The 16,299-nt window shown below is 35.9% G+C and overlaps 2 pseudogenes; one reads left to right on the forward strand and one right to left on the reverse strand.

Moving 5' to 3' along the window:
* Positions 1-6,812: 6,812 nt before the first annotated feature.
* LOC123698734 lies at positions 6,813-7,740 on the forward strand (annotated as a pseudogene).
* Positions 7,741-9,292: 1,552 nt separating this feature from the next.
* On the reverse strand, positions 9,293-11,809 carry LOC123698377 (annotated as a pseudogene).
* Between the last annotated feature and the right edge of the window lie 4,490 nt (positions 11,810-16,299).

Raw genomic sequence — 16,299 nt, forward strand, 5'->3', positions numbered from 1 at the left:
TTTCTCCGACTGAGCAAAAAAATTTACGCCACTACTTTGTCGCTACGACTGTACCGTAGGGTGGAGCGCGGTTTTATGGAAAAAATTTTTTTACTTGTTTTGAATTCTAATAGGGGGGGAGTAGTGCCTTTATGTTAAAGTTAAAATAACTGTTATTTTTCAGTTCGTTAAAATAATATCTTCTGCCTCCGCTTGGGCCTTGACACTTTAAGATTTACTGAATTCATGACGTATTTTTAGGGTTCAATGTTATGTTTAAAAGAGATATATAGGGAGAATAAATGAAACTAAATTATATATTAAGGATATAATTAAATAAAAAACAAATGCTGGGCCAAATAAACAAATTTTGCAAATTTTGAAAAAATGTTCCAAATCCTTGCTGCCATCTGAGAGGGAATTCACTCTTTTATGGGATGAGATGTCCATCAGGAAACATTTGTGGTACAACCCAAAGGAAGATATAATTGAAGGCTTCCAAAATCATGGAATGCAAGGGAGATTTTCACAGGTAGAGTGCGTTTCACGAAAGAGTTCCCCTGCCGTTATGTTGGCATACCTGACTGTCAAAAACGTCAAAGAGCTTAGAAGCGTTACAGAGTTGTCGAGGTTTTGCCGAGATATATTAATGTTTTAGAGATTGGCATCATGCCGCATACGCTTAGAAGTGGTGAAAGAGAAATGGTTTTAAAAGTTAAAACATTTTGTGAGAGTGAAAAACGTAACAAAGTGCAAAACGTAACAAAGTAACACATTCTAATGGAATTATTGAATTCCATTAGAATGTGTACGACGTCGAGTCGCCGCCATGACAGGTTAGTAAAATAGGGTTACCAGCTAAAGGATCCTAAAGTCCTATTCTATTATTATTATTAAAGTGTAAACTTACATTTGTTTTACGAATTAGACACTTTACCGATAACATATAATACCAATCACTAATACTCCGCCGTCAACTTGACTCTCCCAATGTGCTACTTATTAAAAAATGCCTTAGATACTTATAAAATTATTAAATTGTTTTTTTTTAAGTGAAACTTTTATTACATCGTCTCAAACTTTTTGGTCTGTGTAGCGCATGTCGCGTGACGTACGATAATTATCGTATACGATAATTTAAAGTGAAACAATACATGATAATGAGATGGTCTGTGTAGCGCATGTCGCGTGACGTACGATAATTAGCGTACCTACAATACGATAATTATCGTACAAATACGATGATAATGTAAATAAAAAATAAATATTCCCAATTTTCATTGTGTGAGTAGGCAGAAACATAGTCTCGATATGGTGGAGTAGCTATACTAACAAACAAGGATAATTCATTGAGGGTTCCTTCAGTAATGCAAGCATACATGAATAACATGAGTGTAAGTCAAGCAACTGCTTCCGAATCTACTGTGGGAGATTTTTGTGCAGTTATTTGTCAACTTGATGAAAACAGAAAAACCGTGATTGCGTCAATATATATTAAAGTAAATCAAAAAATAGATGATGTAATGGATTTTCTAGGTTTTCATCTAGCTCCATTTGCTACGTCATCAGCTCAAATCTTCCGTTCTCGAGAAATATATTCACGAATGCCTGTTATTTTGTCTGGTGATTTTAATACAGATTTCAAGAAAGAAGAATCTGCTCCACTCATTGAATACTTGAGAGAAGTATTTAATCTTGAAAGGATACGATACGACACCACGAGATATGGTTCAACGATCGATGCGGTTTTTACTAGATACATTGAAAAAATCGAATGTAAATCACTGTTCACGTATTTTAGTTACCATAAAATGTTGGTTACATTTATAAACTGTGTGTAGCGGCTTTATATATTTAGGATAGCGGAAATTAAACACCGGATTGACAACCTCTTTATATTTGAGCCAATTTAAGACTGAAGTACAATTAGTGACACAATACATATTAATGTTATATGATGCATGACCTAATACGTAAGCTGTAATGTGCTGACGGCACATAGCTTTCCCCTAAATTTGAAAAAAAATTATACATTGAAAAATTTTTTTTTTAACATTAATTAATATTACTTGTATAATATAATAATCATCACAAACATAAAAAATAATCCTTATACATCAATAAGCATGAACTTTAAATTTCTAATTTCAAATTGTCTAAGAAAATTGCAAAAGGTATATAATATAATAAAATGTGTATATAAAAGTGTATAGCAAAAAACAACATTATACAGTTAAAAATGTAAATAAAACAATAGAAATAAATGTAAAAATAAATTTGAAAAGTTAATATAAACATAATGCATTGATATAAAAAATAAAATAAACATGTACTTCTAATTACAATTTAAATCTTACGACAGGTTTAACAATGCGACCTGATCGTGTTACAGTCGGCAAGTTGTTTACATTAGGCGCTTGCGCTACCGTATTCGGACTATAATTATTGTCATCAATGTTTATTATAAAGGCTGGTTTAAGTCGATCAATACTAATTATGTTCTCTTTGTCTGCCTGTAATATTTTGAAATATTTATCATTTCTTTCCAAAACTTTGTAAGGTCCTTGATATGGAGGTGTCAGCGATTTAACCATTTTGTCACAACGTACAAATACATGTGTGCATTTTTGCAATTCTGGGTGAACAAATATATTGCGTTTACTGGATTCTCTTTTAGGAACTGACGATATGTTGTGTATTTTCTCACGCAGTTGGCTAAGGAATGTTTCAGTCTCGGAAATATTAAGCTTTTGCAGCTGGAAAAAATCTCCGGGTAATCTTATTGCTTCACCATAAACCATTTCGGCGGCACTTGTCTGAGTGTCGTCTCGTAGACTCGCCCTTAGTCCAAACAAAACAGATGGTAATTGTCCAACCCAGTCGACTGTATTACCTCTACACATAAGAGCTGTTTTTAATACTCTGTGCCATCTTTCTATAGCACCGTTCGCTTGCGGGTGATATGCACAAGTCCTTATCTTTTTAATACCCATTCGCTTTGATAAATTTGTAAATAAGCTTGACTCGAATTGTCGTCCTTGATCGGTAGTTATCCGTATAGGACATCCAAACCGACATAACCATCCTGTATAGACAATTTCAGCCACAGTCTCTGCTGTAATATCTTTTATGGGAAAAGCTTCTGGCCATGAAGTACTTCTGTCGATCATGGTTAAAATGTATCGATAACCATTGCAATATTGTAAAGGACCAACGATGTCGATATGTAAATGCTCGAATCGGTCGCTTTTCGTAAAAGTTCCAGTAGGCGAAATAGTATGCCTATGCACTTTGGAACGTTGACACTCTATACATGCACGTGTCCAATTGGTAACATCTTTGTTTATAGATGTCCATATAAATCTGTCTCGCAAGAGTCTTCGTGTCGTACGTATGCTAGGATGACTAATTCCATGTATGGCGTTGTAAGCCGATATACGAAATTCTTCGGGCAAATATGGTCTTGCGTTCTGCATAGTTACATCACAATACACTGGCATGTTACTAGGTGGTAAAATTATCTTTTTAAAGTTTAGATTTTTCGATTGTAGTAATAATTTGAGTTCCTCGTCATTTTCTTGTGCTTTAGCTAGTTTTTCATAATCGATGGGCGATGGCATATCTATTGTAGCTATCCTTGATAAAGCGTCAGCCACTACATTTTCTGATCCGCTTATATGCTCGATCGATGTACAAAATTGCAGTATGAAATCGAGATGACGTAATCTTCGCGGCGTATCATTTTTGCTGATTGTATTATTTTTGAATGTATGAATTAAAGGCTTGTGATCAGTATACACGGTTAATGGTCTGCCTTCGACCATATATCTAAAATGTTTTATAGCCATGTATATAGCTAGCAACTCTCGATCGAATGTACTATAGCGTTGTTGCGCTTCGCTTAATTTTTGCGAAAAAAATCCGAGAGGCTTCCATGAGTTTCCTTCTCTCTGTTGAAGTACTGCACCGGCACATGTGCTAGAACAATCAGTCATAATAGCAATAGACGCGTTTGCAGCGGGAAATGACAATGTAACGGCACTTTGAAGGTTTTGTTTACATTGCTCGAAGGCTGCCGATGCTTCATCAGTCCATTGTATCGGACTTTTATCTTTCTTACCGGAGTTATGAATATATTGATTAAGCTTTGACTGTATTTCTGCAGCATGAGGTAAATGACGTCTATAGAAATTTAGCATTCCTAGAAATCGTCTTAATTCTTCGACTGTCTGTGGTTTTGGGTATTCTTTTATGACCTTGACCTTATCTTCCAATGGTTTTAATCCTTGTTGTGAAATGTTAAATCCCAAAAAACTTAATTCCGTCTTGCCAAATTCACATTTTGATAAGTTGATAGTGATTCCAAATTCGTTCAAACGTTCGAAAACCATTCGTAAGTGTTTTGTATGGCTCTGGTGTCCTGATGATGCAATGATGACGTCATCGATGTAGGAAAATAAAAATGGAACATTTTCCTCGCTTTTCTCGCCATTACTATTTTCGGAATTAGTTGGAAAGTGAAGGTCACGGAACACAACGTTGTTTAAAAATCGTTGGAATGTCTGCGCTGCATTTTTCAGACCAAAAGTCATTCTTTTGAATTCATATAAACCAAAGGGTGTAGTTATAGCTGTTTTCTCAATATCTGATTCGGCGACACCAATATTATGATAGGCACGTTGCAAATCTAGCCTTGAAAATATAGTTTTTCCTGCCAATAGGTATGTACAGTCTTGTATACGCGGTATGGGATATCGGTCCGGCTTAGTTATAGCATTTAAGCGTCGATAATCTCCACAGGGTCTAATATCTCCGTTCTTTTTCATTACTACATGTAAAGGACTGGCCCAGCAACTTTTTGAAGGTTGACAAATCCCCATCTCTTGCATTCGCTGAAATTCTGCGCGAACTTTATTATACTTGTCAGGCGGTAGAGGTCGCGGTCGCGAAAATACGGGTGGGCCGCTTGTTTCGATGTGATGGACTATAGAATGTCGTGGAGTCTCTATGAAACGCATTGGCTTAGTTATGTTCGGAAATTGCGATAACAGATCACTATATTTATGATTAAAGTCGATTGTGTTCACTGGTATATGTTGACTCAAAGTTACTGAACCGATTGCACATAAGTTTGTAACTGTATCAATTAATTTTTGACGATGAATGTCCACTAAAAGTTTGTAATGTCCCAAAAAATCAGCACCTAATATTGCTTGTTTCACTTCGGCTATAATAAAAGTCCACCGGTAAGGTCTACGTAATTTTAAATCTAATGTAAGTGTCTTTACACCATAAGTCTTTATAACGCTTCCGTTAGCAGCGTATAACTCGTAATTATCGCACTTCGGTCGCTTATGCAGAGTTTTAGTCACAGGTATCACTGATATATTTGCTCCCGTATCAATTAAAAATTTTAGTCCCGATGTTCTATCGGTAATGTTAAGGCGGTGCGATGGCTTAATAGTGCAAATCTCCGCCTGCGATTGCACTCTTTCTAGTTTTCCTGCTGTTTAGTTTTTTTATTCCAAGCACACGGCTCTATACATTTGTTAGCTCTATAATAAAATCGCGTGTGGTAATAACAAAGACTGTCGGCGCTCCGCGGCTCACGCCGTATCATGTTACGTCCACGGGATATAGGACGATAGCGATTATGAATATTATTATTTCGTTTTCTGTGACGAGTTGTTTCCATATTCTGCAATTCAATTATTTGTCTTGATAACTGAGCTACATGCTCTTGTAGTTTGCGAATATGGGCTTGTTCGCACCAAAATTCTGATGATGTAGCTGTTCTCTCGGATGCTGTGCTTGCTGACGGAGCTCTATTTTCAGTTGTCATTTTTATTTTTTCTTATGGCTTCGTGTAAAGTCCGGGGTCACGAAATACGTTGTCAGGTTGTCGTGTTGTCAGGCGTTGTTGTTTGTCAGGTGTTGTTGTCGGGTGTTGTTGTCGGGGTCACCAAATTGTAGCGGCTTTATATATTTAGGATAGCGGAAATTAAACACCGGATTGACAACCTCTTTATATTTGAGCCAATTTAAGACTGAAGTACAATTAATGACACAATACATATTAATGTTATATGATGCATGACCTAATACGTAAGCTGTAATGTGCTGACGGCACACTGTGAAACTCATAATGAAGATGGAATGATAATAGAATGATTGAAAATAATTGAAAAACGGATCAAAATGACTCAACGATAATGAAATATTGTTTTCAGTTTTTTGATATGTGTATATTATCTAAATAATTGTTAAGTATTATGTAAGTCGTACTGTATAAGATACAGAGTTGAATAAAAATATTAGTTAGAGGACGTCTAATTTTATTATTTCCCATTATCATTCCAATTTTCCAAGTATAAAATTAAGATTGATAAAGCGATTTTTATACCCTTAATGGAATATTATTAGAAAAAATTTTAGTTAAATGTCTATAGTGTGAAAAAAAGTTTCACTTTTACCGTGGTTTCATAAAACCACACAACATTTTTTTTGTTTTAGGCATTTCGGAAAAAACCGTTTCAAAAATCACGAAAGAAGGTGAGGTTGCTGCCCTTACAGAAACAAAAATTTCAACAACGGGCAAGCATCGTCCTAGAGAAAAAAAAATAAAGCTTGATGACTTTGAACTTAGTGTTTGTGTCACAAAATTTACGAATTTTATGTCGTGAAGAAGGAGTTGCCCACTCTTACTAAATTGTTGCATGAAATGCGAAGCGAAATTGACTTCAAGGGTAGTCGTACCTCATTGTGGCGAAACTTAAAAGAGTTGGGATTTTATTTCAAAAAATGTAAATCTAAAAGAAAGATACTGATGGAAAGATACGACATCGTGGCATGGCGCCATAGATATGTAGAAGAAATTCGAAGCAATCGTCTCAGTGACCTACCACGACCAGTCGTCTATTTGGATGAAACATACATTCATTCCACATACTGTGCCGGTAAATGCTGGCAAAGTGAAACTGAGGAAGGGGTTTTGTCTTCAGATTCAAAAGGCCCAAGATGGATCATTGTACATGCAGGCGGTAAAATGGGTTTCATACCCGATGCGCAGTTGATTTTCAAATCTCAAACTAAGTCAGGAGACTACCACGATGATATAAACAGGGAAAACTTCATGAAATGGATAAAAGATAAGCTTTTGCCATTTCTGCCTGCGCAGTCAATAGTGGTAATGGATAATGCGTCGTACCACACGGTAGCGGTAAATAAAGCACCCACCATGTCAAGTACAAAATCAGAAATGCAAGAATGGATTGTGAACAAAGGCCTTGCATATTTATCAACTATGGTAAAAAGTCAATTATTTGAAATTATCAAAGAACACAAAGAACCACCTCTCTACGAAGTCGATTTACTATTACAAGATCATGGGCATAAAGTGGTAAGACTTCCTCCTTACCACTGTGACTTGAACCCAATCGAGCTCATATGGAGTCTTTTAAAAAGGCGGATAGCAGAAAAAAACGTGGGTCAAGAAGCAAAAAAATATAGTCAAAATAACCGAAGATGCATTTCGTAGTATCACACCAGAAGAATGGATGAAAGAGTGCTGTCACGTCGAGAGCATTGAAGACAAGTAGGTACTTTAACGATGGTATAGCTGTTGATAATGAAATAGATCGATTTATAATCGCAGTAGGGGATGAAAGTGATACTTCAGATAGCAGTGACCCTGGAGATAGTGACAGCAGTACTATATCAGGTGTAGAACCGTTGGAGGAGCACAATCATTTAAAAAAATAATGCCTTTTTAAAATAAATATTTATATGGTTAAATTACAGGAGTTTCATTTTGATCGTGTACGTAATAAAATTGATATTTCCTATTTCATATATAAAGGAAGACAACATCTATCGAAAATATTTTTTTTAAATCAAAAATGACAGAGAAAATATTCTCCTTTCTTCCTAGCCTTATCCCGTATCTTACGGGTCGGCTGCCTAATGTAGGAAATCTCCTCACTATTAGGTAATAACAATCTTCGCAATCTGGCAACACTAATTCAAGCACTACCAACATACCGGCGAAGGGAACTCTTTGGTGAAACGCACTTTAGCTTCTCACGCCCTTGTTTTGATGGTGGTGGGCATCCGAAAAAAAGTTAAACAGCCAGTGGCATATTATTTGTCATGTGGCTCTGTGACAGCAGATAGATTGTCTGTATTGATAAAAGAGTTAAGCATTCATTTAAAGCTATAACATAAGTAATATTGTTATAAAAGTTAGTTTATTGGTACCGGGTGTGACTCCCAGGGTGAGTGGTGTTATTGTGTTTTCCTATTCGCAAATTATTAGTAACAGAAAGGATTCTGGATATGTCCCCGATTAATGGCAATAGGCTCACCACTCAATATTTCATGCAAATTTACATAATAGATAAAGGTGTTTAAATTGTTTCAGGTTTTAAGCTCTTGTTTTGATGCCGGTTTGAACATTTGTGTCTCTGTTTGTGACATGGATGGAGTGAACAAGAGAGTTATCTGTCTCTTGGGACCCACTGCAGAGCATCCTATAATTAAAGTGGGTGAACATGAGATTGTCAGTATATTTGACACACCGCCCAACTAGCACACAAGCTGCTTAAAACGGTTTTATATAATCAAAGAAAATATATAATTATATAAAACGATTGTATTGCGCGTCAGCAGTTTGTCCGCCCATATCGGACACTCGTACAATGCTTGTGATCGCACAACACCAGCGGTCTACGTCCGCCCTTGGTTATACATATATATATGCTCCGGCATAAGGGAGCGCAGAGCGTTGTCGGTCCGTGCGAACATGGTGGCCAAGAGGTTTGCTCGTTGTTCCACTGAAGTGAAATTAACACTATTCCGAGCATATTGCTCTAATTTCTACACGTGCAGCCTCTGGTATAACTATGTTCGTCGGGCATACAATGCTCTGCGTATTCAATATACCACCACTGTAGCGCATCAGGGATGTTTGCTGAAGCTCGGGTAGATTGCTTTTATAGTATAATACGGAAGAGATGTACATGCGCCGGGTGCAGGGCAGTACCAATAGCGCTCTTAAAATGATTGCAGACAGATTCGATTGTGTGTACTTGCACCATTGTGAGCAAGTACATGCATCTTATATTAATAAAAATATTAATAAAAATAAAATGACTAATTATAAATGGTAAAATATTCAATAATGATAATATTTAAATTAATGTAAATGTAAACTGTATAAAAACAATGTAAACTAACATAGTAATTAAGAAATAATACTTACAAGTGGACCTCTGATGTTCTGTTAATAAATAAATAAAGTGTATGGAACATATAACACTATGTTCACGAGGTGTCCAGCGAGGATCGCCTCTATTACTTTGTACTACCTCAATCCATTGTTGTTTAGAATATTGCTGAACCCTGTACAAATATTTAAAAATAATGGACAAGCAACCTTCATCTTTCAGTTTCATTATTTTACCTGTAGACAATGTTCACGGAAAATAGTGGTGGTAGATACTATTTACATATAACTATTATTATGATAGATATGGCTGTTTTGGCTGTTACTAATGCACCCTGGCGTTTACGTGTAATATGTGATAACCCTATGGATCAGCTCATGTTCTGACGTCATATTGCATGATTTTTTTACGCCAAAGTGTGAACCAAGAAAATCAAGCAGCATCAGTTGTCGAAGGGTATACGGTGGAGATCCCATATCGTAATTTCCTGGATATGGTTTCATAATATACTCAGAAAGGGCAAAAGCTCCATCTCCCAAAAAAACGTAGGGTATTTCGATATCTGAACCCAGTAGAGGCCATGGTGTTGGTAAATTTAAATCATTTCTGCAAATTTTTTTCCATAAAAGAGTATTCATAAAAACACCACCATCGCTTATGCTACCTGGACATCCGATGTCAGCAAAAATGAAATTGTATTGGCTGTCAACTAACGCCATTAATACTATACTATATGTTCTTTTATAATTATAATATTCCGATCCAGAGTTCATTGGACTTTCCAAAACAATATGCTTGCCATCCATGGATCCGACAGCATGAGGAAATTTTGATGAAAATCCATTTTCTATTTGTAGCCATTCTTCTGGACATGACGGCAACTATAACAACAAAAGTAATCAAATAAATTTATTTTTATTTAAGGTAACACAGCCAGAAAATATGGATGACACAGAACAAGAGAATCTTGAAGAAGAGCAGGAAAATCAAAATCAGAATGATTCACAACAAAGTCAGGATGTTAATACTAATACTACAGCTACACCAACAATTCGTCGGCGTAAAAATCCTAGCGAAGTCACAGAGGCAGGAAAAATGATGAAAGAAGCTCTGGCAACGTTTAAATCTACTATAAAAAGGCATGACAATCAATCTATCAATACAATTCAAGAAGACGACTGTGATTTGTATGGTAGACTTTTGGCCAAAAAGTTGAGAAAATTGTCAGAAGAGAAAAGAATGAAATTGATGCATGACATAGATGGCATGATTTTAAGATCTCATTATACCGCATCATCAGCATCCTCATCGCCAATACCACCACTGTCACCAAAAGGATCACCGTTACAACAACAACATATCATTCAATACAAACCAAGACCTGGCACTTCATCATCAACACATTCCGATCCAATCATTCAATACCAATCAAGACTTGGCACTTCATCATCAGCACATTCCGAGCCCATCATTCAATACCAACCGAGACCTGGCACTTCATCATCAACATATTTCGAGCCAATTATTCACCACCAACCAAGATCTGGCATTTCATCATCAGCACATTCCGAGCCATCGATTCATTATGTCCCGAAGACCGTACAAAATAGTATTACCAATAATGGAAACATAGGCTCAAGTATTATTATACAATCGAATGAAATGATCCATCCTCCAGTTGTTCAAATTCCAGAACAAGACACCAATGAAGACGCAAATATTTATTTGGTCGGTGTAGAAGATAAGTAATTTTGATATAATAGAAAAAGCTTTTATGTCAAGTTAATTGAAGCTCACATCGATAGCCACGATATTTTGCTTAATGAATAATATTATTAAAATTCTTTTTAATTTCGTACTGATTATAATAATAAATACCTATGTGATTTTATGTTCTTACTTTTATTTCATCCTTTAACACTTTATTCAAAGCTCGATAAACTTCAGGTATAATTTGAGAAATCAGCTGCGGGGAAACTTTAAATAAAAAATGAAGGTTTTCGAAGTCATCTCCAGATGCCAAATATCGTTATGGCAAGACGTATCTTTGCTGGAACAGCTTTCCGAAATTGGGTATCTTGTTTTGCAATCAGTGGTGAAACCTTGTTTAGTAGGTATTCAAAATCTGCTTTAGACATACGAGTTAACTTTTTAAATTCACGAGAAGATTCAGCAACTAATTCATTTAACTGCTTCTCCATAGTTAGGCTGTAACAAAGAAAGGTATTAAATACAATAAATTTTATGTACCTACCCCTATTTTTATAAAACGTTAGCCCAATACTGAACAAAATATTACAAACCTTGTTCTATTACGATGAATACTCGTCATCCACCATCTTCGTTTCCTCCACTTCTTTTTAATTTGTTTTTTACTTTTAATACAGACATAATTATAATATGCAAATGCACACAGCAGTAGGCCTGTCGAAGCAACAACTTCGTCCATATTCGTCGAGCGCGCGAACTATACTGTGAACACAACTGTGAACACTGCAAATGTGGAGCCAAGAAAAGTTCACGCGTGATTTGCGCCGCAATTCGCGCCACGATTCACGCCCGCGAATCGCGCGTGAATGTGGAGAGCCCATAAGAGAAGCTGTACCATGTTTGCAGGTACAGTACTCCAAAACTAATAATGCGCATGCAAATCTTCGTAATTGTCGTATTTCCAAAATGTATTTCATTTGGCTAAACAAATTTTACTAAATTATGCAAGAAGAAAATGCATTTCACCACTCTATATACATATCGTCTTCGGACGCTCCGAGCATATGACAGTTACCGAACTTTGACGAAGATTTCTATGCGCATTATCACTTTTGGAGTACTGTATAATTATAAAATTTTAAAAATTGTTTGGTATTATGAAAACATGATTGTTTTGGTTTTACTAATCCTATTCGTCTTGATAACAAATTTTTAAATAACATGAAAGAGTAGATTTGTTCCTTGAAATAAATAAATATAAAATGAATAATAAATACATTTCTATAATGTCAGCGGAATTACTTGCAGTGTCTAAGGCTTTAATTTATGCTGCTGATATAAATGCCCATAGAATAGTTATTCTCACAGACAGTCAAAGTGCCCTCCAACATTAAACCTTGTGTGTCTGGTAAGAGAGGCTTCCCGATAGCATATAAAATAATAGAACAAATTAATAACTCCAATGTTACTTCGGCACTGCAATGGATTCCTTCCCATACCGGTCTGAGTGGTATTAACCTCTTCACATACCATTGTTTTTTTTTTTTTTTTTTTTTTTATTGGTTATAGGGAAGCGCTTGACCACAATCTCGCCTGATGTTAAGCTGAGATGTGGTCTAAGATGGAGCGCGCTTCCCTAGAAGGTACCTGTTCACTCTACGCTTGGTTTTATAATAACAAGTTTAATAGATGCGAAACTGTAACCGCTTTTCGACTTCGTTCCGGACACATACCGTGCGGAAGTTTGGCTTATCTCCTGAAAAAAGCTGACTCGCCCAACTGCGAATTTTGTCATAAATATGAATATATTCAACACTTCACTTCATGTTTTACAGATTTCCCAGAAGTGAATTCTGGAGAAATAAATGGATCGCGGTTATCAGAAATGAAAGGTGTGAACATAACTGGAAACCTTCCTATTATAGTCTAGTATGTTCAAAGCATTTCAAAAATGAGGAAATATATACAACCTTATGTGGACTTAGAAGACTAAAAACTTGTTAAAGGAGCCGTTCCTTGTTTTCAGGTATTTATAAAATTTAAAAACTTTGTTTGATATTATGAAAACCTAATCGTTTTGGTTTTAATAATCCAAATAGGATTAGTCTTGATAATCTGTATGATCTAGTATAGTAAGAAAAAAATATATTAATAAAAAATGTTTTACAGATTTCCCACAAAACAATCCTCTAAACAACAATGGATTGAGGTAGTACGAAGAAATCGAGGCGATCCTCGCTGGACACCTCGTGAACATAGTGTTATATGTTCCATACACTTCATGCCGTATAACCAAGGGCGGACGTAGAAAACTTGTAAGGGAAGCTGTACTATGTTTGCAGGTATTTATAAAATTTTAAAAAATAATCCTATTCGTCTTGATAACAAATTTTTAAATAATTAAAAATGGACATGCTATTTGATAGTGTAAACGCATATACGGCAGATCTAAGAAGAGGCAAAAAGTTTTCAACGAATATAAAAGAAAGTACAGAACACATAGCGTTATTCCGAGAGATGAAAGTAATTTTTAAAAATTTAGTTTTCCTTGAATGTAGAAGTCAACCTTCTAAAGAAGACTGGATATGGACCTTTAATGGGTTAGAATTAGTTTGGCATCATGTCAACGAAACATAAATCTGTTAAAAGCCTCTCGACAAGACGAATACAGCAAGATCCACTAGAAAATTTATTTGACTGCATAAGAGCAAACTGTGGATCAAATATTAATCCCACAGCAAGCCAACTTGTTGCGGGATTAAAAACTGCTGTACTCAGTAAAACAGGAAATATGGGAAGTGGGAATTGTGAAATTGACGAAAATGAAGCAATATTAGACACCAAGGATTTGCTAAAACCAGTCACAGACATATCAGCTACAAACTCAAACATATTTTTTAATTTATTAAATGATCAAGTCGTTTATTCTTCCATTGAGGGAAATACGGAAGATGCCATTGGCGAAATGCAAGCTTGCGCATATGTCTGTGGCTTTATTGTAAAAAAATTATAAGAAAACAATTGTCATGAATGCATAAAAAATATTTGTTTCTAATACACAAGAGGAAGTGCACAATTTTATTGAGTTAAAAAACTATGAAACACTTAAAAAGTCACTCATATATGCCTCAGAGGACTTAATAGATTTTGTTGAGAAAAGTGCAACAATAATGAATAATTTCCTTGAGACAGAGGCATATTGAGATGCATTAGAGGGCATTAAACAAATTATAAGGATATTAAAAAGTACTGTAAATTGTGACTTCCTCCAAAGCTCATTGCACATAAATGAAAACATAGAATATTTTTATATATGTGTCAAAAGATATTGTGTACTTAGAAACAGATCTTTTGCTAAAGAGGCTGCTGCGTCCCGTCTTATGCCGCGGCCACACATTGGAGATATTTGCACCAACGTGTTTTGCGCCCAATGCACCAATTTATGTATCAGTACTTTGATACAATGTAGACATTGCGTCCAATCACTGTCCAATGCCCAATACTAACGCGCTCAGTGTCGGTTTTCGATACACGTTCAAAGGAGAGGGGAATGAAAGGGGAGTGCGCGGGGGCATCTTGGATACAACGCCGCGCTCGCGCCACACATATCGTCTCTGTCAGTCGCCTTGAGATGCGGGTCCTGTTCGTACGTGGATGTAGTACTCTGGTTTCGCAATGGGAACGCCTTCGACTGGATGGTCTAATGCATGGAGTTTATCGAGTTATACCAAGGAGAACCAGCGTTGTGGGACTCCACTAATAAGTTGCACAAAAACAGAAATGCTTTGGCGGATGCATGGGAACGAATACGCGCCTCTTTTAGCTTATCTGGCGTCACTATTGCTGAATTAAAAAGAAAAAAAGAGTCATTAATGACGACTTATAGATATCATTTAAATAAGAAGAAGAGATCCAGTAAATCAGGTGCCGGGCGGAACGAAGTCTATGAAACTAATTGGTTCGCATTCCAAGCTATGAATTGCTTTTTGGGACAAAATTATGAGTGCAAACCTACACAGGATACGGAGGTTAGTTACAATAAGTCATTTTTCTTCTTAGTTAAAATAAAATTTATTTTTAATTTCCACTATTTATTAAGAATAGTGGACGTCACGCGGTTTCACCCTCGTAATTCCCGTTCCCGTGGGAGTTCGGGAATAAACTATAGGCTATGTTACTTCCTGATAATGTAGCTATCCTAGGCTGAAAGAATGGCGGCCTAATAGAAAGTCTCTCAAGTGGTCCGAATGCTTCGGCATTTTGGTACTGCTGTCTCCAGGCTCCTTCACGCAATTCACCATTTTCCATATAATCAAAAATCCGAAAAACAAATATAAAAGTATAATCTATTATTATTTTTTTATTATTTTTTTCAGGTAAAGCTGTCTTTAGTAAATGGAAGAATGTGAAGGACATTTTTTTAAAATACCTAACAAAGATAAAAACAAAAAGATTAGGATCAGCTGCAAGTGCTACTAAAAAATATCACTTGTTTGAACAATTATCTTTCTTGAAAAAAATTCCACCATCTAAGACACAATCGAGTATTGCAACAACTCAAAATCAAGAAGGATCATTTCGACAGCCACGTGAGGAATCTCCTACTCCTACAACTATTGCACAGCAAGCTGAACCAAGTACTTCAAAGACGCTCACATCGCAAACGCAAAGCAGATGAGTTCGAAACCGAAGTTTTGAATAATTAAAAAAAATAACAGGATAATTATAGACATTTATCTTTTTCTAAAAGTATTTTGCCAAGTCTAGTAAAATTTAATGACCAACAAGTATTGCAGTTTCAGAGTAAAGTACTACAAATTGTAACCGAAATTCAGTACCCTACAGCACTATGGCAAAATACTCCTAATTATGGATATCAGACTGGATATACAACGACATATGATAATTATCAGAACACGTCTTCTACGAGTACTCTATCACAGATCGCATCACCAATGTCTGACGAAACGTTACCCGATTTTAATTAATATTAGCCCTACTACTTAAACTTTGTGCCTTAATGTGAATTATATGTATATAACTTGATTGTATTTTTAGTGTTTTTTTACTTACAATAATGTCACCATTAACATTTCAGGAGGTGAAATACATTCCCTCATATTCGTACAATTCTTCTGCAAGCCGTTGTGAACGCGTCCTAATAGTTGGTGGAATGTATCAATTCTCATACGAAAACTACTGCGGAATTTCATAGGATTTATTCTAAAACTCTCACTTACACGTTACTTTTTCTGGAAGATATAAAAATATTGTGTGTGGGTGCAGAGGATGGTAATCTCGCTGCAGCTCGAGATTTGTATCGGCAGCGATACATAGATGGAAGAGAAGCACATCACCAGCGGAATTTACCGTCCTATAATTGTTT

Source organism: Colias croceus, chromosome 16 (assembly GCF_905220415.1).
Source record: "Colias croceus chromosome 16, ilColCroc2.1".
In the NCBI taxonomy this organism is placed as follows: domain Eukaryota; kingdom Metazoa; phylum Arthropoda; class Insecta; order Lepidoptera; family Pieridae; genus Colias; species Colias croceus.